Source organism: Macaca nemestrina, chromosome X (assembly GCF_043159975.1).
Source record: "Macaca nemestrina isolate mMacNem1 chromosome X, mMacNem.hap1, whole genome shotgun sequence".
NCBI lineage: Eukaryota > Metazoa > Chordata > Mammalia > Primates > Cercopithecidae > Macaca > Macaca nemestrina.
This window is the reverse complement of record NC_092145.1, coordinates 18,993,190-19,017,519: the sequence shown is the minus strand read 5'-3', so window position 1 is coordinate 19,017,519 and position 24,330 is coordinate 18,993,190. Positions and strand designations below refer to the sequence as shown.

Here is a 24,330-nt window from a genome sequence, read left to right as displayed (position 1 = left end):
ATCTCTCTGTTGGCTAACAACGTCGAGCACCTTTTCATGTGTTTATTGGCCATTCACATATCTTCTTTCAGAAATGCGTTTAAATGCTTTGCCCTTTTTTAAAAGTTGGTTTCTGTTGATATTATTGAGTTAGGAGTTCTTCATCCATTTTGAATACAAAACTTTTGTCAGGTGCATTGTAGTGTAGATATTTCTCCCAGTGAGCTAAATATTAAGATAATTGAACTCATGGAGATAGAGAGTAGGATAGTTACCAAAGGCTAGGACAGGAGTTGGAGGGGGAAGGGGAGATGGTTAACGAATACAGAAAAATAGTTTGAAAGAATGAATAAGACCTAGTATTTGCTAGCACAACAGAATGACTATAGTAAAAAATAATTTAATAGTTCACTTTAAAATAACTAAAAGAGGCTTGGTGCAGTGGCTTATGCCTGTAATCTCAGCACATTGGGAGGCCAAGGTGGGAGGAGTGCTTTAGCCCAGGAGTTCAAGACCAGTCTGGGCATAGGGAGACCCCTGTCTCTACAAAAATAAAATTTAGCTGGGTGTAATAGCACACGCCTGTAGCCTCAGCTACTTGAGAGGCTGAGGTGGGAGGATCGCTTGGACCCAGGAGGTCAAGGCTGCCGTGAACCATGATCACACCACTGCACTACAGCCTGGGCGACAGAGTGAGATCCTGTCTCAAAATAATAATAACTTTAAAAGTATAATTGGATTATTTGAAACACAAATGATAAATATTTGAGGTGATGAATACCCTGTTTACCCTGATGTGATTAACATGTGTTGCATGCCTGTATCAAAATATCTCAGGTAACTCACAAATATATATACCAACTATGTACCCACAAAAATTAAAAACTAAAATTAAAAAACATATATTTCTCCCAGTGTTTGGCTTGCTTATTTAAGGTATCTTTTCATGAGCATTCATTTTTCCATTTTGATGAAGTCCAATTTATCCATTATTTTTCTTTGCAATTAGTGTATCGTGTGTCCTCTAAGTAGTCATTGACTATCCCAAGGTCATACAGAAATTCTTCCGTTTTCGGCCTTGTGCGATGGCTCACGCCTGTAATCCCAACACTTTGGGAGGCTGAGGTGGGTGGATCACTTGAGGTCAGGAGTTTGAGAAAAGCCTGGCCAACATGGTGAAACCTCGTCTCTATCCAAAATATAAAAATTAGCCAGGTGTGGTGGCACATACCTGTGATCCCAGCTATGCGGGAGGCTGAGGCAGGAGAATTGCTTAAACCCAGTAGGTGGAGGTTGCAGTGAGCCGAGATCTTGCCACTGCACTCCAGCCTGGGCAACAGAGTGAGACTCTGTCTCAAAAAAAAAAAGAAAGAAGAAAGAAAGAAAAGAAAGAAAAGAAAAGAAAAGAAAAGAAAGAAAATTCTCCAGTTTTCTTCCAGAGCATTATAGCTTTAGTTTTTCCTTTAAGTGTGTAATCTCTCTCAAATTTATTTTGTGTATTGTATTGAGTAGGGAGGTCAAAGTTCTAGTTTAACTTCCATATAAATATGCAGTTTTTCAAGTACCCTCCATTAAACCGACTTTCCTTTCCCCTGTCGAATTGCTCTGGGTTGCACACATTCTTAATTTCACTAGGCACTGCCAGATTGCTCATCAGAATGGCTGCACAGGTTTAACCTCACACTAGCAGAATCCAAGGATTTGCTCTCATCCTCTCATATTTTCACAACCACTTGATCATTAAACTTACTTTTGACAATGTGATGGGTCCAGACTTATATCTCATTGTTGTTTTCATTTGCATTTCTCTGATTACTTGTGAGGTAGAGCATCTCTTCATACACGTTTAGTCATTTTGGTTTCCCCTTACGTGATTTGCTTATTCAAGTGCTTTGCCCATTTTTCTTTCTTTTTATTGGGACAAAGTATTGCACTGTGACACAGGCTGGAGTGCAGTGGCGTGATCTCAGCTCACTGCAACCTCTGCCTCCTAGGTTCACGTGATTCTCCTGGCCTCAGCCTCCTGAGTAGCTGGGATTATAAGCATCCACCACCACACCCAGCTAATTTTAGTATTTTTAGTAGAGACGAGTTTTTGCCATGTTGGCCAGGCCGGTCTCAAACTCCTGACCTCAAGTGATCCACCCATCTCAGACTCCCAAAATGCTGGGATTACAGGAATGAGCCACTGCATCTGGCCTTGTGCCCATTTTTCTATGGTGTTGCCAGTCTTCAGGTAGTTTTTGAAGAATTCCTTTTAAATTTTGAATATTAAGTTTTTGCCAATTTTATACATTGAAAAGATCTTCTCTCAGCCTATCACCTGACTGTTAGTTTTATCTATGGTATCATTTTTTGGCTTTGGTTATTTAGGCAACTATAAACCTTAACAAGAACTTCTACTTCTTGTTTCTTGTAGTTTCCTCTTACATTTATTTCTCTTTGTATCAATCAGTTTTCTTAGCTGCAAGCAAGAGGAGATGACTCTGGATGGTTAATTACAAAGGAAGTTCATTAGCTGGATATTGAGAAGGCCACATGATTGTTGAAAAGGCATGTGTCAATAGTTCATTCATTTTTATTGGTTAGTAGTATTCCATCATGGATGTACCAGTTAATTGAACTATTCACCCATGAAAGGATATACGGGTTGCTTTCAGCTTTTGGTTATTATGAATAAGTAAGTACAAACATTTGTGTATGGGTTTTTGTGTACGCATAAGTTTCTATTTCTCTGAGATAAATACCCAAATGTGAAATTGGTAGGCTGTGTGATAGCTGCATGTTTAGGTTTGTAAGAAACCATCAAATTTACTTCCAATGTGATTGTATAATTTTACATTCCCATCAACAACATACAAGTGATCAGTTTTTCCAAATTCTGGCCAGCATTTGGTGTTCTCACTATTTTTTACTTTAGCCATTTTGATACATGTGTGATATCTCATTATAATTCTAACTTCCATTTACCTGATGGCTAATGATATTGAACATCTTTTCATGTGCTTATTTGCCATCTGGATATCCTCTTCAGTGAAATGTCTGTTTATATATTTTGCTCATTTTCTAGTTGGATTGTTTTCTTACTGTTGAGTTTTGAGAGTTCTTCATGAAATTTTGATACTAGTCCTTTGTCAGATATGGGGTTTGCAAATATTTTCTCCCAGTCTGCCAGTCTGTAGCTTGTCTTTTCATCCTCTCCACACAGGCTTTTGCTGAGGAAGTTTTTAATTTTTATGAGGTCCAATTTGTCAGTTTTTCCTTTTATTGACCATATGTTTGGTGTCTAGTCTAAAAACTCTGCCTTGGCCGGGCGCGGTGGCTCAAGCCTGTAATCCCAGCACTTTGGGAGGCCGAGGCGGGCGGATCACAAGGTCAGGAGATCGAGACCACAGTGAAACCCCGTCTCTACTAAAAATACAAAAAATTAGCCGGGCGCGGTGGCGGGCGCCTGTAGTCCCAGCTACTCAGGAGGCTGAGGCAGGAGAATGGCGGGAACCCGGGAGGCGGAGCTTGCAGTGAGCCGAGATCGCGCCACTGCACTCCAGCCTGGGCAACAGTGTGAGACTCCGTCTCAAAAAAAAAAAAAAAAAAAAAAAATTCTGCCTTGTCCTAAATCCTAAGAATTCTCTCCTATGAGAATGGCGTGAACCCGGGAGGCGGAGCTTGCAGTGAGCCGAGATCGTGCCACTGCACTCCAGCCTGAGTGACAGAGCGAGACTCCGTTTCAAAAAAAAAAAGAATTCTCTCCTATGCTTTTTATGTTTTACATTTAGGTCAGTGATACATTTTTAATCAATTTTTGCATAAGATGTGAAGTTTAGTTTGAGGTTCTTTTTTTGTAAATGGATCTTCAATTGTTCCATTGCCATTTGTTGAAAAGGCTATCTTTTCTCATTGAATTGTTCTGGTATTTTTGTCAAATATCAAATGTCAGCTGGGCACAGTGGCTGACACCTGTAATCCCAGCACTTTGGGAGGCTGAGGAGGGCGGATCACTTGAGATCAGGAGTTCGAGACCAACCTAAGCAACATAGTGAAACCATGTCTCTATTAAAAATACAAAAAAATAGCCGGGTGTGGTGGTGCACGTCTGAGGTCACGCCGACAACTGAAGGATGGTGAAGGTAGAGAATTTTACTGAGCAATTAAAATGGCTCTCAGCAGAGAAGAGAGCTGGAAAGGGAATGGGAAGGGCAGGTCATCTTCCCTGAAGTCAGGAGGTCTCTTCCCTGAAGTCAGGCCATCTCTTTCTCTCTACTGACCGTGTCTGGGGTCTTTTTAGGTAGAGGACGTGCGCAGGGTGGGCCCTAGGTAGTATTGGAAAAGGCAACATTCAATTGGTTAAAAGGCATTATTCAGAAAGAACCAATCAGGAGAGAGCAGGCAAACAGGAATAGAAGTTCTCACTCTGGGCCCTGGGTTTCAGGCTGTTTTGGGTTTGAAGGTGGGGTTTCACCAGGGACCCACCTCTATCTGCCTAGGCATTTGGCTGCTTCCAGTCACTATCATTATAATGGAATATTACTTACTCATAAAAATGAATGAAGTACCAATACAGGCTACATCATGAATGAACCTTTAAAGCATTATATTAAAAAGACAGACACAAAAGATCACACACTGTATGACTCCATTTTTATTTATTATCTGGAACAGGCAAATCCATAGAGATAGGAAGTAGATTAGAGGTTGCCAGGGGCTCAGGGGGAGGGGAGAATGAGGAATTTCTTTCAGGGTTTCTTCATAGGATGTTATTTGGTACAGGGTTTCTAAAGTTGATTGCAGCGATGCTGGCACATGTCTGTGAGTATACTAAAAATCTGAATTGTACACTTTAAGTGGGTTAATTGTATGGTGTGTAAATTACATCTCAATAAAGCTGTTTACATATATATTTACATATATATATTTAAATAAGAGATGAAGTCAACATCACCAATACCATCATCACCCCCTCATAAAGCCAAGACAATTTTTTAAGATAAAGAAAACAAATTTTACTCATAAGATACGAAGTCATACTGTAAAGTTATAATAATTAAATAAGTGTAGTGCTGATTTGGGATTAGGTGAGCAAATCACTAGTGCCCAGAAACTAACCCGTGCATTTGTGGATTTGGTTTATGATAGACATAATATTTCAAATCAATAGGGAAAGAAGACTGACTCCTCAATAAATGAAATTGAGACAATTCGCTATCATCTGGAAAAAGGTAAATTTCCACCTCCTACCACACACGTACACAAATTTTGGAAGGGATGGATTAAATCTTTATATGTGTAAAACCCAACTAAAAATGTATTTAAAGAACATGTAAGAGAATATGTTTTTTACCTTGAGGTAAGGAATAGCTCTCTAAAAAGAACCAAAACAAACCAACAAAAAGCAACCAAAATCATAAACAGTAGCCTTCCTTAAATTGCATCCCAGAATTAGGCAGATTTACTAAAGTGGACACTGCCAACCCTTTAACGACGAGTGCACCCACCCTCCAGTTCCTGGGAGTGCTGCTGCTAACAGCTTATAACTGCAATCTTCTCCATAGAATTGCACTCAGTTGTTGGGAAATACCTTGTTCTATTAGTTTTCTATTGATGCAGTAACAAATTGCTACAATCTTAGTGACTTAAAAACACACACACAGGTATTATCTTAAAGTTCTGTAGAAGTCCAACATGGGTCTTTCTGGGCTAACTAAGACAGAGGATGCAGCAACAAGGAAGCAGAGATCAAGCCCTCACCCACATCAGAGGCGTTTGAACCAGAGCAACTCCATCTTGAATAGGAGCCGGGTAAAATAAGGCTGAGACCTACTGGGCTGCATTCCCAAGAGGTTAAGGCATTCTTAGCCACAGGATGAGATAAGAGGTTGGCACAAGATACAGGTCATAAAGACCTTCCCGATAAAACAGTTTGCAGTAAAGCAGTTGGCTAAAACCCACCACAACCAAGATGGCAATGAAACTGACCTCCGGTCATCCTCACTGCTACACACCCACCAACACCATGACAGTTTACAAATGCCAAAGCAACATCAGGAAGTTACCCTCTAAGGTCTAAAAAGGGGAGGCACGAATAATTTACCCCTTGTTTAGCATATAATCAAGAAATAACCATAAAAATGGGCAGTGCCCTCGGGGCTGCCCTGCCTATGGAGTAGCCATTCTTTTATTCCTTTACTTTCTTCATAAACTTGCTTTCACTTTGCTCTATGGACTTGCCTCGAATTCTTTCTTGCACAAGATCCAAGAACCCTCTCTTGGGGTCTGGATCAGGACTCATTTCCAGTAACAACCGGACACCAAATCTGTCCATTCCTTTATCTTGGACCTTCCAGATTCTGGAACCATGAGAAATAAATCTCTGTTGTTTATAAATTACCTAGTCTGTGGTATTTCATTATAATAGCACAAACAGACTAAGACACCAGGTTACCATTACCATTGTGTTAGCTAATTGGCTTTATCCAGGGGAAAAATTAAATTCTCATATCTTTATGATAGGAAGTGATTCTGACACTTGGTAAGATGGCGACCAAAGTTAGGCTGCTACCCTCCCACCGGAACTGGGAAATGAGGATGCTTTCTCCCTTGATGTTTACATTTCAAAGAGATGACTCTTAGGTTCATTCTTGAGAAAGATATTTGTGGGTCACAAAGATGTCAAAAGACCTATTTAGTCTGCAAAAGGATTTATGCACATTTAAAAGAGAGGAGAAAGTGCTTACAATTATAAGTTTTCTCAAATAAATGTTCTGGAAAAAAGGAGGGGAGAGAAATCTAATGCCTTATTTTCAACTGGGGTAACTAAGCCTCTTATTGTTAATTTGTATCTGTCCTTACAATCTCCTGCCTGTATTACTATAAAATAGTAACGTGAAATTTTTTTTAGTTATCTTTATTGTGGTTTTTTCCCCTTTCTCTGGGCAGTTGTAGCCATCTAAAATCAGCAAATCTGTAGTAAAATACAAAGCAAAGCAATTATTAGAAGCATGATAGAACATCAGAATTACTAAATTTGTAGAAAGTGAAATTTTTAGATATTTTTATCTGCCTTGGGGAAAAAACCTTTGAATATATTATACTAATGCTGAATAGTTAAATTAGATTTTTAAAAGATATTTGAAATACACTTTTATTCTGATTCTAAACAAAAAGGAATGGCAATGACAGTAACAAACAAAATTTCCCCACTGAACAACATAAGGATGTTTCACATACTCATACCAAAACTCTATGCCAGTTAGGCACAACTGAATATTGTGATGTGACAGTAGCAGTCTTACATTTGAAACTCAAGAAGAAATCAATTGCTTTCCCAAACAGCTAAATATGCAGGTCCAAACAATGAAGGTATTTTTTAAACTGTCACATTCACTCCAAAGCCCATTCATCTCCTTTAGCATCCCACAGATGGAGCACATGTTGCCCTTAGCTAGATAATAAAGTGGCACACACAGTGTACCACTTGACATCACAGAACAGCTGCCTATAATAGTAGACTTTTGACACTGGGCTCCAGCTTCATTCTCACAGGTCATCATCCTCATCTGGGGGAGCAGTTGTCCAAGCAACCTCTGATTTAGAGTATGTTCATACTACACTGCCAAAGTTGGGTCCATGACAACCTCTGGTGAGGCACAAGCAGGCATGGCAACAAATTCCAAGTTAGGGTCTCCAATGGGCTGTCTAGCAAGACAGAGGAAGGGCTTTTTAAAGTTATACTTTTTGGCATTTATGACAGAAATGTCATAATACTGAAGATTCTTTATTCAGTAGAAGACAATAGATGTTTCCTTCAGTTTCCCATCTTTAATATCCATTTTGTTGCCATACAACATGAGGATGTTTTCACATATTCATACCAGATCTCTATGCCAGTTAGGCACATTCTTGTAAATAATTCAGGATGTTACCTCAAATGTTATAATGGCACACTGGGCTTGAATTCAATAGCCATTTCTCAGTATACCAAATTTCTCCTGGCCAGCTGTATCTCATACAGTGAACTTAATAGATCCTCTGTTGGTGTGGAACACAAGGTGATAAACCTCAACACCTAAGGTGGCTACACACTTCTCGAATTCACTGGTCAAATGACATTTCATGAATGCAGTTTTTCCAGTACCACCATCGCCAACCAATACCAATTTGAACTGGACTTGGGGCTGTCCTTGGGCAGCCACCATTGTGTTCCTTTCAGAAGTGTCTCTGTGCCTATCCAGCTGAGGCTGAAAAGATGGCAGAAGCCCGAAGTCTTAATTAGCAACAAAAAAAGTTTCATTCATACATTAATTTTACAAATTGTTGTGATTTCTTTATTGCTTGCACTTTCAAATAATTAACTATGGAGCAATATTTTGTAGTTCCTCATGAAGTCTTGCCCAATCCAAGCCTATAGAGTAGCTTAACTCAGAACCATGCTAATTTCAGTTTTTAATTAAGAGTTTTTCTTTGATGCCCCAATAAATTTCTCCTGAGTTTCCATCAATTACATGAGTAACATCACATTTACATGGTAATTTAGGCCATTCAGTGATTGCTCCATCTTCCTAAATAACTTTGTTTTAAGATGAGAAGTAGAAAGAAATCCATGGCCATCATCTAGTTAAAAATCTTACAAGACACTGATTTTAGAGTACGGATTGAACTTCTAGTGTTTAATGTGCACAACTTTAATTTGCTTTGTGTTTGGTTTTTGGTTTTTTGTTCGTGTTTTCTTTTTTTGTTTTTGTTTGTTTGTTTTGTTTTTTGAGACAAGGTCTCACTCTGTCGCCCAGGCTGGAGTGCAGTGGCATGATCATAGCTCACTGAAACCTCAAACTCCTGGGTTCAAGCAATTCCCCCACCTCAACCTCCCAAGTAGCTGGGACTATAGGCACACACCACAACACCCAGCTAATTTTTATATTTTTGTAGGGCATGAGGCCTCGCTGTGTTGCCCAGGTTAGTCTTAAACTCCTGGGCTCAAGCGATCCACCTGCCTTGGCCTCCTAAAGGGCTGGCATTACAGGTGTAAGCCACCATGTCCAGCCAACTTTAGTGTTTTAAGCCTTAAGGAAAAATCCATCCTATGGGCCATTTTTTCCACTGGTCTAAATAGTTATATAACAGTCAGCTAAATCTCTATAAATAACAGGCATCCACCTTTGTTTATCCACCCATACTGGAGAAAATCTGCCTCCCAATGTTAGTAGTGACACTATATCTGTCTTTTGTGGTTGCTAGTAATCTGTAGGTGCCAGATTTCTGTTCATCTGTTAATTAGATATTTTTCTTTTTTATGTCATTCTTTCAATCAAGCCAGTTAATAAAACATTTTTGTGTTAAAGTTAGAACTTGAGTACCTGGATGCATACTAATTACTTTAACTTTGTTATTATCAAAAATTACTAATGAGGATGATCTCACTTGTACTCGGCCAATAATCCAGAGCATATCCACAATGGGAGTACAGTTTAGAGCTCATTGGAAATATGTAGTTGGAGGAACCATTACTGGGAGTGCAGAAATTTTGGTGTAATAATAATGTTTGCTTTCCAATAAATGTGATTCTTTATTGTGGTGATTCAAATAACCTCTTCCTGAGTAGTACTATGAGAATAGCAATCAATTTTTTAGAGTACATCTTTTTGAGGCAAGAGAATCATTAGAATCTGGGAGGCGGAGGTTGCAGTGACCAAGATCACACCATTGCACTCCAGCACTCCAGCCTGGGGGACAGAGTGATACCGTGTATGAAAAATTTTTTTTAAAAATAAAGAATACCTCTTTTCAGTTGAGTTCAGTACCAATATCCATTACTCTAGCAAAGTTCTTTGTGGGAACAACTGTCTAGTCCTCCTGCGGTGCTGGCTTCACATAGAAAGCATGAATCCAGCTATGGTTCTCCTTCACTTTGAGAGCAGTATGAGTGATCAGCAGCACCTGAAAGGGTCTCTCCCAATGGTGTGACAACCTGTCTTTCCTTTGAAATACCTTTATGTGGATGAACTCTACTGTTCTATAAGGGTGGCAGACTGACTCAGGCAAGTCCTTATAACTTTAAGTCTCAGGGTTTCTAGGGAAAAGAGAAGGCCTTTTAACTATTGAACATTATTATGAGAGGATTCAGTTAAATTGGGAACAGAACATGGTCTCAGACCCAAGTTCATAGGCCTGCCAACCATAAGTTCAAAGGGAGAGATACTATGCTTACTTGCAGGGGTCACTCTAATTTTTGATAAGGCTAGTGGCAAAGCTCTAAGCCATTTTAACGTGTTAGATTACTAAATCTTGGCCAAGTAGTTTAATTTTAGAGTTTGATTCATTCACTCTACTTGTCCAAAGGACTGAGGTTTATAGCAATCTGCACACATTTGGCATAATTCCTGGGCAACAGTAGAAGTAAAATGACTTCCTCTGTCCTAGTCAATGTGCTCTGGTATCCCAGAAGTGGGAATTGTGAGTTTTAAGAGAAACTTTACCACTGCCTGAACATCAGTTTTTTATTTTTATTTTAAGTTCTGGGATACATGTGCAGAACGTGCAGGTTTGTTATATAGGTATACATGTGCCATGGTGGTTTGCTGCACCTATCAACCCGTCATCTAGGTTTTAAGCCCTGCATACATTAGGTATTTGTCCTAATGCTCTCCCTCCCCTTGCTCCCCATCCCCTAACAAACCCCACTGTGTGATGCTCCCCTGCCCATGTCCATGTGTTCTCATTGTTCAACTCCCACTTATGAGTGAGAACATGCGGTGTTTGGTTTCCTGTTCCAAACATCAGCTTTTTAAATTTTATTTGATTGTGGTAAGAACATTTAACAAGAGATCTACCCTCTTAACAAATTTTTGAGAGTACAATATAGTATTACTAGCTATAGGCACAATGTTGTACAGTAGATCTTTAGAGTTTATTCATCTTGCTTAACTGAAGATCAGCTTTTGAAGACAGAAAGATTTCAGGCCATCCAAATGTCATACATACCACAACTAGACAATATCTCTTGCCTTTTATAAGCATTAGTTCTGTGAAATCTAACTGCCACCACGTTCCTGGTAAAGTTGGTTACAGAGAACTTCCTGTGCTTATATATGGAGTGCCCGTAAAGAATAGCATATCAATAGCATACATTACATAGCAAATCTCTTTAATATGTTGTGAACAATTGTATCTTTTTGGTAGGCCTAGTAGGGGTCTAATGCCTTTAAAATTCCTCTTTTGTTCACATCATTGTGTCGATGACACACCACCACTAACCAAGCAAATTGGGACTGAAGTATAGGAATTACTGTTAGGTAATTCCCACAGTCCAATCAAATTTCTTTTAGCTCCTTTTTCAATTCATTTGCTCATTTCTTTTTGTGAAGCACATTTTAAAAAATGAACAAAAACTTCTTGTCATATTAAAAATAGAGCTTCTAAGTTTGGAGCCAGCCATGTTTTAGAAGCAGCTTTTGGCAGGGCGCAGTGGCTCACGCCTATAATCTCAGCACTTTGGGAGGCCGAGGCAGGCAGATCACCTGGGGTCAGGAGTTCAAGACCAGCCTGGCCAACATGGCGAAGCCCTGTCTCTACTAAAAATATAAAAATTAGCTGGGTGTGATGGCACATGCCTGTAGTCCCAGCTACTTGGAAGGCTGAGGCAGGAGAATCGCTTGAACCCTGGAGGCGGAAGTTGCAGTGAGCCAAGATCGTGCCATTGCACTCCAGCCTGGGTGACACAGAGAGACTTTATCTAAAACATAAAAATAAAAAATAAATAAAAGCAGCTTTTACAGCTCTATCAGCAAAATGAATTACTGGTACCTGAGAAAGCAGGTGTGAAGTCCCTAACAAATCAGCTATCAATTTTCCATGTGATTTTTTTAGTTGTTATTGAAGTCAAAAATCCTCTATTTAAAAAATGTTATCTGTTGCATGACAGACACCAAACATATATTTATTATGTTTATATTTTTATGTTTATTTTTACTCCAGAACTAAGAATTGCAGTTCTACTAACTGGTATTAACTCATCTGCTTATGCAGAATTAATTGCAGATAAAGCATAAGCTTCCGAAGCCATGTGATAAGTCGCTGCAGCTAGGAAGCTTTTTAAGTGGGTCACTTTTAGCCATACTACATTACCAATTCATAAACATTATTATATCATTTTGAACAGGAATATTACATAAATCAGGTCAGATTTTTCAAACTTTGGACATTTCAAAGCTAACAGAGAGGCTATCACCAATTTCTGCTGTTCAAAAGCCTCTTCAGATTCTAGGAACCAAACCAGAAGATCTGAAGGATTATCATGTAGTTGCTCCATCAGAGGTTTTGCCCACTCTGCAAAACCTGGAATCTACTCTCTTTAATACCGTATTAGTACCAAAACTGTGTCTCAGTCCATTTGGGCTGTTATAACAAAATACCATAAACTGGGTAGCTTACAAACAATAGGCATTTATTAATCACATTTTGGGAGGCTAGAAAGTACAAGATCAAGATGCTGGTAAATTCAGTGTCTGGTAAGGATTCACTTCCTCATAGATGGTGCCTTCTGGTTGCATCCTCACATGACGGAAGGAGCCAGGAAGGTCTCTGAGGCATTTTTTTATAATGGCATTCAACCCATTCATTAGGGCAACACCCTAATCACCTCCTAAGGCCCTATTTCTAATACCATCACATTGGAGATTAGGGTTCAACATACGAATTGGGGAGAGAATGAGACATAAACATTCCAACCACAGCACTACATTTGGCCGTTAGATCTGCAAAATGAGATGACTCTTAGATTGTACCACTCTAAGGCCCACAGCTGAACACAGATGCCTTAAATAGTTTACTCAGAAAAGCAATGTTGCAATTTATCTAGTGAGGCCTTATGCCCTTGTGAAGCAAAGAATTGTAACAAAGTCAGTGTTCGTTTTGCATTGCTCCTTAGTTTCTGAAGCTACCAGCAAAATCATCTATATTTTGAAAAATTATAGATCCTTCTGGTGAAACAAATTTCTCTAAGTGTTTCTGTAAATGACTAGATAAAACAGTAGGGGGAGTCTCAAAACCCTTGAGGAATTGTCTGCCATAAGCATCAGACTCCTTTATGAGCAAATAAGAATTTAGACTTGTCCACTTACAAGAAAAGAAAGAGGGGGAAGGAACAAAAGAAGGAAGGAAAAAAGGGAAGAAGGGAAGGAGGGAAGGAAGGAAAGAAGGGAGGAAGGGAGGAAGGAAATGAGGGAGGGAAGGAGAGAGGGAGGGAGGGAGAGAGAGAGAGGAAGGGAGGGCAGAGCATAGAAAAACAAAAATATTTTTTTCAGACGATACTGACATCAGAATAGATGAAGGATTAGTAACTACAGGTGTTAATGGGACAACAAATTAATTTACTTCTCTAAAATCAGTACAAATCTATACAGAGCTTACCCACCTTTATCAAATTTACCTTTCTTCTTTACTGGAAATGTGGGATTACTACAGGGTAAGTACCCCTTTTAAATTATCCTTTGTTTTTGTTTGTTTGTTTGTTTGTTTGAGACAGGGTCTCACTCTATTACCCAGGCTTGAGTGCAGTGGTGTGATCATGGCTCACTGTAACCTCAAACTCCAAGGTTCAGGTAATCCTCCCATCTCAGCCTCCCAAGTAGCTAGGACTACAGGCACCTGCCATCACGCCCGGCTAATTTTTTTTTATTTTTATTTTTTGTAGAGACGAGGTCTCACTATGTTGCCCAGACTGGTCTCAAACTCCTAACCTCAACTGATCCTCCTAACTTGGCCTTCCAAAGCATGGGGATTACATGTTTTTCTAATTCTTTTATAACTGGTTTTATTATGTTTAATTGAGGTCTCAACAAAGGATATTGTTGACACATAGCCATGGCTCATCTTTTTGTTAAGCTATTTTTTATATCTCAAATTAATCCAATATTGTCATTCCCTTTGATTAAATGCTCCTTCAAGTCTTTTGTTTACTTTTAAATTCAGTTGTCTGATTATTATTATCATTATTATGATTGAGTTGTCAGAGTTCTTAATGCATTCTGGATACAAGTCCTTTATCAGATATATGATTTGCAAATATCTTCTCCCAGTCTGTGGCTTGTCTTCTCATTTCCTCAATGGAATATTTTGAAATGCAATTTTTTTTTCATTTTTTATGAAGTTCAGTTTATTTATTTTTTCTTTTATGGGTCATGCTTTTGGTGTTGTATCTAAGAATCTTTGCCTAACTCAAGGTCATGAAGATTTTCTCCTGTGTTTTATTCTAGAAGATTTATAGTTTTTTACTTCACATTTAAGTGACTTGTTTCAGCTTGTGGGGACTTTTCCAGCACAGTATGAGACTGCCACTCTTTGCCATACCTCTTTTCTTTCAGAAGTATATAGTATCCAAATCAGGTGCCTTCTCCCAAAAGGCTCCACAGACACTTCATCCACAGTACAGAATCCAGTAGCTATTAAGTTGCACAGCAGGTCTCTCACCAGTAGGTTTATAGGAGATTCAGGAGAAATGAAGAACACATGTTCCTTAGTCAAAGGACCTATCTCTATGGGAGTGACAGAGGAAAGGGGACAAGTAGAAGGCTGACCCAAAACATTCATAACCTGTATTAACCTGTCACCAGATGGGAAAAGTTATTGACACATTACAGTCCACTAGTTCTCACCTTTGGGATTCCCTCAATTTGTCAATTTTGAACCATCTGCCAAGTATTTCCTCGCTGAAAGTTTTGTTCTAGGCTCTCCTAATTCTCTTATCTTTGCAGTTTCTGCATCATCCAGAGTGTCCTTCTGCAATCCCTCTTCCAACACCCTGGCTTCTTGCAATAACAACATATAGCCTCCCATCTTTCTTTCTTCCCTTTCTGGATTGGTCATTGCGGGGTTATTCCCTTCAGTAAAGAGTTCTAACTAAGCAGAGAACAAAGCAAACTTTAATCACTTTTTTTCTTTTTTTGTTCTTAGATTATCCCAAAACTGAGTAGCTGCTGCTAAGATTTGAATAATAGTTTGCCTTTGCCATCCTACTACCTTTTCCTTAATTTGGGTTTGGATAGTCAGTGAGAGAGCTAAAATAAAGGTGGTTAGAGCCAGAGGGCAATTTTTATATGACCTTGGATCCATGCCAATAAATTTTTAGAATGCCTGAACAAGTCACTGATGGAAATTAATGAGGTACTCACCTGTCGTATGAGTGAACACCTGCAATATCTTCCAGTTCCTCTTTACAAGAAAGGTTTCAAGGAACCTCTATCCTCAGATTATCCATATTTGTGGGGGATGGTGGATAGTCAACTTCTCTTGGCCACCATACCCCTGATGTGGTAATCTTCTGGGCACCAACATCCTTGCTCCATCAAAGGATCAAAGTCTGCTCGTTGCAAAATTCCATGCAGTAGCCAGTACACATCTCCACACATGGGGCTGTAAACTGAAAACATGCTGCATAGTACTGCATATTTCTGGGGCACAGGGAAGAGAAGCCTTTAAATGAGTAAGAAAAGGATCTGAACCACCCAAGAGTCCTGGGTAGCTAGCTACTCAATGGCATCAGCTTTGCTGGCTATCCAAATAGGAAGGTCTGGTTTTCCTCACATTGAGACAATAAAAATGTAAACTACACAACACTTCAGTTCCAGTTTTGACATTCATAAGTTTAATACCTTGGTTGCCTGTCTTTTTCCAAGTGACAAGTGCAGCTACTCTCCATTCTGTTGCCTCATATGGGAACACAGTCTGTCTTAGCCAATTTTTTGTTGCTATAATTGAATACCACAGACTGAGTAATCTATAAAGAACAGAGGTTTATTTACCTTATGATTCTGGAGGCTGGGAAGTACAACATCAAGGAGCCAGCATCTAGTGAGGGCCTTCTTGCTGTGACATAACGTGCTGGAAGGTATCACATGGCAAAAGAGTAACAGCATGTCAGCTAAGGTATCTCTTCCTCTTCTTATAAAGCCACCAGTCCCATCATGGGGGCCCTACTCTAATGAAATTATCTAATCCTAACTGCCTCCCAAAGGCCCCACCTCCAAATACTATCAAATACGAATTTGGGGATTAAGTTTCCAACACATGAAATTTGGAGGACACATTCAAACCACAGCACAGTCTTTTATCCAAGTTCTCAATCATCCCATGATAATGTCTCTTTATTATTTCTGCCTTTCTAGTTGTGTGTTGTGTGGTATGTAGATGATAAGACCTCCTGGAGGTGGAATCTGGTCTAAAACATAAAGTAGACTCAGGGCTAGGCCACCAGGCAAACTTGTATCCTCAAATAGAGCAGGTAGTTGTAGAAAGTTGTACCTTCATCTCCCTTTACAGGGAAATCTATTCTCTAAAAGATCATCACCTCCCCCTTGCCTGGGAGCCACTACAGTCAGTTAGAAGCAAAGAAGGATAAGGACATGCAGGGGAAGCAGAGGGAGCAGGCACAGCAGAGAAAGGAGGAGGAGGTCTCCATGAAAAAGAAAGTGCCTTTAATTTTTGCATTTCCCCTCTTTTTTCTTTTCATCTGGCTATCTGAATCTTTTGTTTTGTTTTGTTTTGTTTTGTTTTGTTTTGTTTGGACAGAGTTTCGCTCTTGTTGCCCAGGCTGGAGTGCAATGGCGCTATCTCGGCTCATCACAAGCTACAGGCATGCACTACCATGCCTGGTTAATTTTGTATTTTTAGTAGAGACAAGGTTTCTCCATGTTGGTCAGGCTGCTCCTCAAACTCCTGCCCTCAGGTGATCTGCCTGCCTGGGCCTCACAAAGTGCTGGGATTACAGGCGAGAGGCACCATGCCCAGCCTATCTGAATCTTTTTTAAGGCTAGTCAAGTAAAACAGTGGGAGTGGAGAAGACACCAAGAAATCTATAATCAGTTGTGATCAATTAGTTGTAAACAGCACTGTACTTTGACCAGCCCTAAATCATTTTTAACACTACTCTTAGAACAATATTTATCCCATAAATACCAGGAACTCATTCGTTCAGGATGAAGCCCCTCCAAGGATGTGTTAATCTATCCAAATCAAAAGAACCATCCTCCCACCACTACATAACTGGATTCTCATGTGCATAACCATCACAAGTGTGACAGAGAGATATTAACTATTTAAGAGAGAAACTTGAAGGCAATATTCCTGTCTTCCCATATTTTTCAACCATATGATGACCCTGATTGAATTTTAGAGTCTACATTACCCATGTTTATTTAATAGTAACATATTGAATTTGGACAGGTTGGATTGTCTAGGTAGTAATCCCAAAAAAGAGAGCACTAGAAAGAAGACTTTTTATAATTCCAGGTCTCCTACCTGATTGTTTTATGGTTACAGACTGTCAGTTGTCTGCTCATGTCAGGAGCTACCACATATTTCCATGTTCTCATCAACAAAATTGTTGGGGAAATATAATTAAACACAAAATCTTCTCTAACCCAGAATTCCTCTCCACAATGGTAGTAGAGAAAGAACGTTTTATTATTGAGTCAGCATTAAACCAGAGCATGATGCACATTCCAAGTAACTCACTAAGAGACTGCAAAAACAGAAAGGAATCTCACCCGCTAATACAGCCAAGCAGATACAATCCATTGTTTACATGTTTTCAAGTAAATAAATGATGACTAGTCCTCAAGTAAGAAGATTTGGCAGCATTGTTGTCACACATATTTCACCCAAACTTTACCTAGTAATTGAGGTGACATTCTGTGCTAGTTAATTGGCTTTATCTAGAGGAAAAAATAATCATATCTTTATAACAGGACATAGCTTTGCAATTTGGAGCAAGGTGCCCACCAAAGTTAGATTTCTACACTCCCACAAAAACTGGGAGATGGGGTGCTACCTCACTTGATGTTTACACTTTAAAGAAATGGCTCCCAGGTCTTTGAGAAAGACATTTCTAGGTCGTGAAGCTGCTAAAAGGTCTATGTAGTCTTCAAAAGTCTTCATTGAAATTTCAATGAAATATATATATATATATATATACACACACACACACACACACACATACACACACACACACGCGTATATATGAAGAAAATATAGTTGACCCTTGAACAATGTGGGGGCTAGAGGCACTCCCTGTGCAGTTGAAAATCTCCATATAACTTTAGACTCTTCAAAAACATAATCACTAATAACCTACTGTTGACCAGAAGCCTTACTGATAACTCAGCTGATTAACAAATATTTTGTATGTTAAATGTATTATATACTGTATTCTTATAACAAAAGCTGGAGAAAAGAAAATGTTATGAAGAAAATCATGATAAAAAATGTATTTGCTATTAAGTGGATCATAAAAGTCTTTGGCCAGGCGCAGTGGCTCATGCCTGTAATCCTAGCACTTTGGGAGGCCGAAGCAGGTGATCACCTGAGGTCAGGAGTTCGAGACCAGCTTGGCCAACATGGCGAAACACCATCTCTACTAAAAATATAAAAATTAACTGGGCGTGGTGGTGCGTGCCTGTAATTCCAGCTACCCAGGAGGCTGAGGAAAGAGAATCACTTGAACCCAGGAGGTGGAGGTTGCAGTGAGCCGAGATCACGCCACTGCACTCCAGCCTGTGCAATGGGAGCGAGACTCCATCTCATAAATAAATAAATAAATAAATTAATTAATTAATTAAAAGTCTTTGTCCTCGTCTTCAGGCTGAGTAGGCTGAAGAGGAAAGGTTGGTCTTACTTTCTCGGGGTGGCTGAGGTGGAAGAGGTTGAAGTGTAGTCAGGAGACACAGGCACACTTAGTGTAACTTTATGGAAATTGAATACACGATAATTTCTGTCTGACTTTTTTGCTATTTAATTTCTCTAAAAATGTGCCTATATGGTACCAATTCTTCCACAGTTTGCTTTAGTTTCAGTGCATGCATCATAGAAGGGTACATGTCATAAAAGAAGTCAAAAGCAATCTTGAATAATCAGAACCCTTCTGCTAAATTGCCTAATGTCAACTTGTTTTCTCGTACGGCTTCTTCTACATCTTCTTCATTGTCTGGCACAGGTTCAGAAACACTCATCTCTATCAGGTTGTCTTCTGTTCATTCCTCTGGTGTGGTGCTGATTAGCTCTTTAATTTCTCCAAGATCCACATCTTGAAACCCTTCCCACCACCCACCACCACCTTTTTTTTTCCACCTCCACAATCTGCTTCATTATTTCCTTGATTGGCTCTGTTGTAAATCCTGTGAAGTCACGCTGGACACAGTTTTCTCCAGCAGGAATTTATTGTTTTGGGCTTGACGGCTTTTTCCATAACAACCATGGCTTCTTCAACGATGTAATCCTTCCAGATTTTCATGATGTTCTATCAGAGTTCTCTTCCATAGCATTGACAATCTTTTCCATAGTGTACCATGTGTAATGTGCCTTAAAGGTCCTTATGGCTACCTGATCTAGAAGCTGGATTAGAGACATTGTGTTTGAGAACAAGGAGACCAATTCAAGGCCTTTGGTGTTGAACTCATAGGGATCTGGATGGCCAGGGGCATCATTCAATATCAAAAGAACTTTAAAAGGCAGTCCCTTACTGGCAAGGTACTTCCTGACTTCAGGGACAAAGCATCTATGGAACCAATCCAGAAACAGGGTTCTTGTTGTCCAAGCCTTCTAGTTATACAACCGGAAGACTGGCAGCTGGTGTTTATGTTTTCTCTTCAAGGCTCAGGGGTTTAGCTGTTTTATAGATAAGAGCAGTTCTTATCATAAAACCAACTGCATTTGCACAAAACAGTAGAGTTAGCCTGTCCTTTCCTGCTTAAAATCTTGGTGCTTGCTTCTCTTCCTTACTAACAAATGTCCTTTCTGGCATTCTTTTCCAGAATAGGGCACTTTAATCTGTACTAAAAACCTGTTCAGGCAGATATCTTTTCTCCTCAATGATTGTCTTAATGACATCTAGAAACTTGTCTGCTGCCTTTTGATCAGCAGAAGCTGCTTCTCCGGTTATCTTGACTTTTTTTTTTTTTTTTTTGAGATGGAGTCTTGCTCTGTCGCCCAAGCTGGAGTGCAGTGGCGTAATGTCAGCTCACTGCAACCTCCACCTCCTGGGTCCAAGCAATTCTCCTGTCTCAGCCTCCTGAGTAGCTGGGATTACAGGCATACACCACCAGGCCCAGCTAATTTTTGTATTTGTAGTAGAGATGGGGTTTCACTATGTTGGCCAGGCTGGTCTCAAACTCCTGACCTCAAGTGATCCGCCTGCCTCAGCCTCCCAAAATGCTGGGATTACAGGCATGAGCCACCATGCCTGGCCTATCTTGACTTTTTTTTTTTTTTTTTTTTTTTTGAGATGGAGTCTCACTCTGTCACCCAGGCTGGAGTGTAGTGACGAGATCTCGGCTCTCTGCAACCTCCACCTCCCGAGTTCAACTTCAGCCTCCTGACTAACTGTGATTACAGGCGTGCACCATCACACCTAGCTAATTTTTTTATTTTTAGTAAAGACAGGGTTTCGCCATGTTGGCCAGGGTGGTATCAAACTCCTGACCTCAAGTGATCCACCTGCCTCAGCCTCCCAAAGTGCTGGGATTACAGGTATGAGCCACTGCGCCTGGCCAAAAGCTGCATTTTCTTTTTTTTTTTTTTTTTTTGAGACGGAGTCTTGCTCTGTCGCCCAGGCTGGAGTGCAGTGGCGCGATCTCGGCTCACTGCAAGCTCCGCCTCCCGGGTTCACGCCATTCTCCTGCCTCAGCCTCCCGAGTAGCTGGGACTACAGGCGCCCACAACCGCGCCCGGCTAATTTTTTGTATTTTTAGTAGAGACGGGGTTTCACCGTGGTCTCGATCTCCTGACCTTGTGATCCGCCCGCCTCGGCCTCCCAAAGTGCTGGGATTACAGGCGTGAGCCACCGCGCCCGGCCTGCTGCATTTTCAATACAACATAAAAAGGTATTTTGCAAAAAGTTCAAGGTTTTCATACCTACTGGCACAGCTGCAGCAACAACTTCATCAATTTCCTTTTCTTTTTTATAATTAGTCCTTACACTGGATTCATTTATCTTGAAATGGTGGGCAACCAAAGGTCGGGCACGGTGGCTCACATCTGTAATCCCAGCACTTTGGGAGGCTGAGGCGGGCAGATCATGAGGTCAGGAGATCGAGACCATCCTGGCTAACACAGTGAAACCTGTCTCTACTAAAAACACAAAAAATTAGCCGGGCATGGTGGTGGGCACCTGTAGTCCCAGCTACTCAGGAGACTGAGGCAGGAGAATGGCATGAACTCGGGAGGCGAAGCTTGCAGTGAGCCAAGATTATGCCACTGCACTCCAGCCTGGGTGACAGAGCGAGACTCTACCTCAAAAAAGAAAAAGAAAAAGAAATGGTGGGCAACCACAGCTGCAAATCTCAATCTATGTTACATATCAAGCAATTCACCTTTTTTCTTGTAATGTCATGATTTTTATCTGCTTCTTAGGAGTACATCACTAGTGGCTCTTCATCCTGTGGCATTATTCAAGGTTTGTCCCACCATAGGTCCCATGGTGATATTCAAGGTTTATGGTATTGCACTGAACACAATGAAAAACACATGAAAATTGCAAGGATCACTTTTTATTGTGATACGCAATTTACTGGAGAGACAAACTACTCATGCAGAGATGATTAGTGTCCCACGTAGTTCTAAGCAGATGCCCACAACACTTGGGCTCACAACAATAGCAACAGGAGGTGGCTACAAAATTGTTACAGTAGTACAGTATATACTACAGTTAATTTTATGCAGTTATGACTCAACATTGCATCTCTACTGTTGTTTATATTTCTCTCTTGGACTGCACATGTTGCTATGTATAGTATATGTTTGTGTGTACATGTGAGATGCCCCATACTTTTAAACAACCAGATCTTGAGAGAACTCACTCACAATTGTGAGAACAGTACCAAGGGGATGGTACTAAACCATTTATGAGAAATTCAACTCCATAATCTAGTCCCCTGCCATAAGGCCCCATCTCCAACCTTGGGGATAACAATTAAACATGAGATTTGGTTGGGGACACAAATACAAACCATATCACAAGGATCAGAAGCAAATCATAAGAGCAGCCAAAATTCAGAGAAGGTTGAATTCTCAGTTTCGGTGAGTCTCCTACACCAAAATCAGGGTCCCAGTAAAGAATGGGACCCTAAGACTCGGAAGAGAGATCACTGAGTAGATGCATTTGGGAACCTTGAACTCCAAGATCCTCCAGAAACTTCTGGACATGCAGAAGTGCTGCAATCCTCATTTTAGAGGACAGCAGTCCCCCCACCTCTGGATTGAAGATCATGAAAGGAACTCAAATGAGGCACTGTCTGGGACAATGCCTGCCCTTCTCAGGATCTGACCCCCTCCCTTCCCAGCAATTAGAACAATAACTATGGTCAAGTTTCTTTTTTTTTTTTTTTTTTTTTTTTTTTTGAGACGGAGTCTCGCTCTGTCGCCCAGGCTGGAGTGCAGTGGCCTGATCTCAGCTCACTGCAAGCTCCGCCTCCCGGGTTCACGCCATTCTCCTGCCTCAGCCTCCCGAGTAGCTGGGACTACAGGCGCCCGCCACCTCGCCCGGCTAGTTTTTTGTAGTTTTAGTAGAGACGGGGTTTCACTGTGTTCACCAGGATGGTCTCGATCTCCTGACCTCGTGATCCACCCGTCTCGGCCTCCCAAAGTGCTGGGATTACAGGCTTGAGCCACCGCGCCCGGCCCAACTATGGTCAAATTTCAACATGGGATAACTGGAGAAGTGCTTGACCTGCTGAGGGAGGAGAGGAATTACACACAAAAAGAGAGTCATTACATACACAAAAGGAGCTACAGAACTTAGCTGACATTTACCAGCAAAAACTGGAAGAGTATATCTGAGGATGCTGGATCTACAGGATGGATTACAAAACTGAATAGAGAAAAGTGTGTTAATATGGAGGTACTCTCCTGTGACACAGGATTCAGCACACTGGCAAGGGCCCCAGAGGTCAGTTTTGAAATGGTTTTAGGAAGGCAGAAAAAAGCAGTGGTCCACACTAAATGAAGTAGCAATACTAGAACTTAGTGGTAGACTATAGAGGAATAGATCAAAAGGCTTAGAGAAGTGAACATGTTAGGATGGATTTATTACATGAGACAAGAAGACCGACCAGTTGACTATGTTCATTGGAGGGGCCCAGAGTATAGTTCACTTACCAAAACAATAAGGAAGGTGATAGTGAGGGGACACAAGCATTATTGAAAAGCTTCAGCCAGGCGCAGTGGCTCACACCTGTAATCCCAGCACTTTGGAAGGCCAAGTGGGGAAGATCATTTGAAGTCAGGGGTTCGAGACCAGCCTGGCCAACATGGTGAAACCCCGTCTCTACAACAAATACAAAAATTAGCCAGGCATGGTGGCACACGCCTATAGTCCCAGCTACTTGGGAGGCTGAGGCAGGAGAATCACTTGAACCTGGGAGGCAGAGGTTGCAGGGAGCCGAGATTGCACCACTGCACTCCAGCCTGGGCAACAGTGAGACGCCGTCATAAATAAATAAATAAATAAATAAATAAAAGCTTCATAGTCGGTTGGGCATGGTAACTCATGCTTGTAATCCCAGCACTTTGAGAGGCCAAGGTGAGTGGATTCTTTGACCCCAGGAGTTCAAGACCAGCCTGGGAAACATAGGGAGATCCCATCTCTACAAAAAGAAGAAGAAGAAAAAAAGAAAAGCTCCATAGCAGTAGCTGTCCTCTATAAAACCAAGCTGATGATAGGAGATGCTCATACAGAACTGGGCTCCCTAGTGCTAATAGAGGTGATAGGATTCTGAAATAGGGGAGACTAGGTGACGACACTTAACCGTCAAAAGTGAATTGGTTCTAAGTATAGGCAGCAAGGTTGAAATGACACCAAGGGATGCCTCCTGACTCACAAGGATTTAATGAGATGGCCCATAGAACATTGTGTTCCTAGGGGCAATTCAGATAAACAGCCAGCAAGGGTATTACTATATATAAATATATAGATAAGCAGAAGTCTGAAGTCAGTTGCCTCAATGGAAAGTCACAGCTTCTTTTCTAACTTCCAGACCTAAGCCAGTTCTCAGACCCCAAGCCCATAAAATGAAGAAAAGGTCAGGTTCCCATGAGAAAGGGCCCTACAACAACATGGTAAGTATATTTAGTAGTATTCTCCAAGCCTTCTCCAAAAGTGTCTATGACCATCTACTCAGATAGCTGGGGAAAGGGGAATACAGAGACTCTTTCAAGTCTGCTGGACCCAGGAAATAAGTAGACACTGATACCCAGGGGCCAAAGTGTTACTGTGGCCCACTTGTTAGAGAGAAGCTTATGGGGGTCAGGAAATAATTGGGATATTGGCCCAGGTTTGTCTCACAATGAGTTCAATAGTCATCTCCATGACTC

At 40.7% G+C, this 24,330-nt stretch overlaps 1 pseudogene; it reads right to left on the bottom strand.

Moving 5' to 3' along the window:
* Positions 1-836: 836 nt before the first annotated feature.
* LOC105481367 (GTP-binding nuclear protein Ran-like) overlaps positions 837-24,330 on the bottom strand; it is a 73,167-nt pseudogene continuing 49,673 nt past the window's right edge.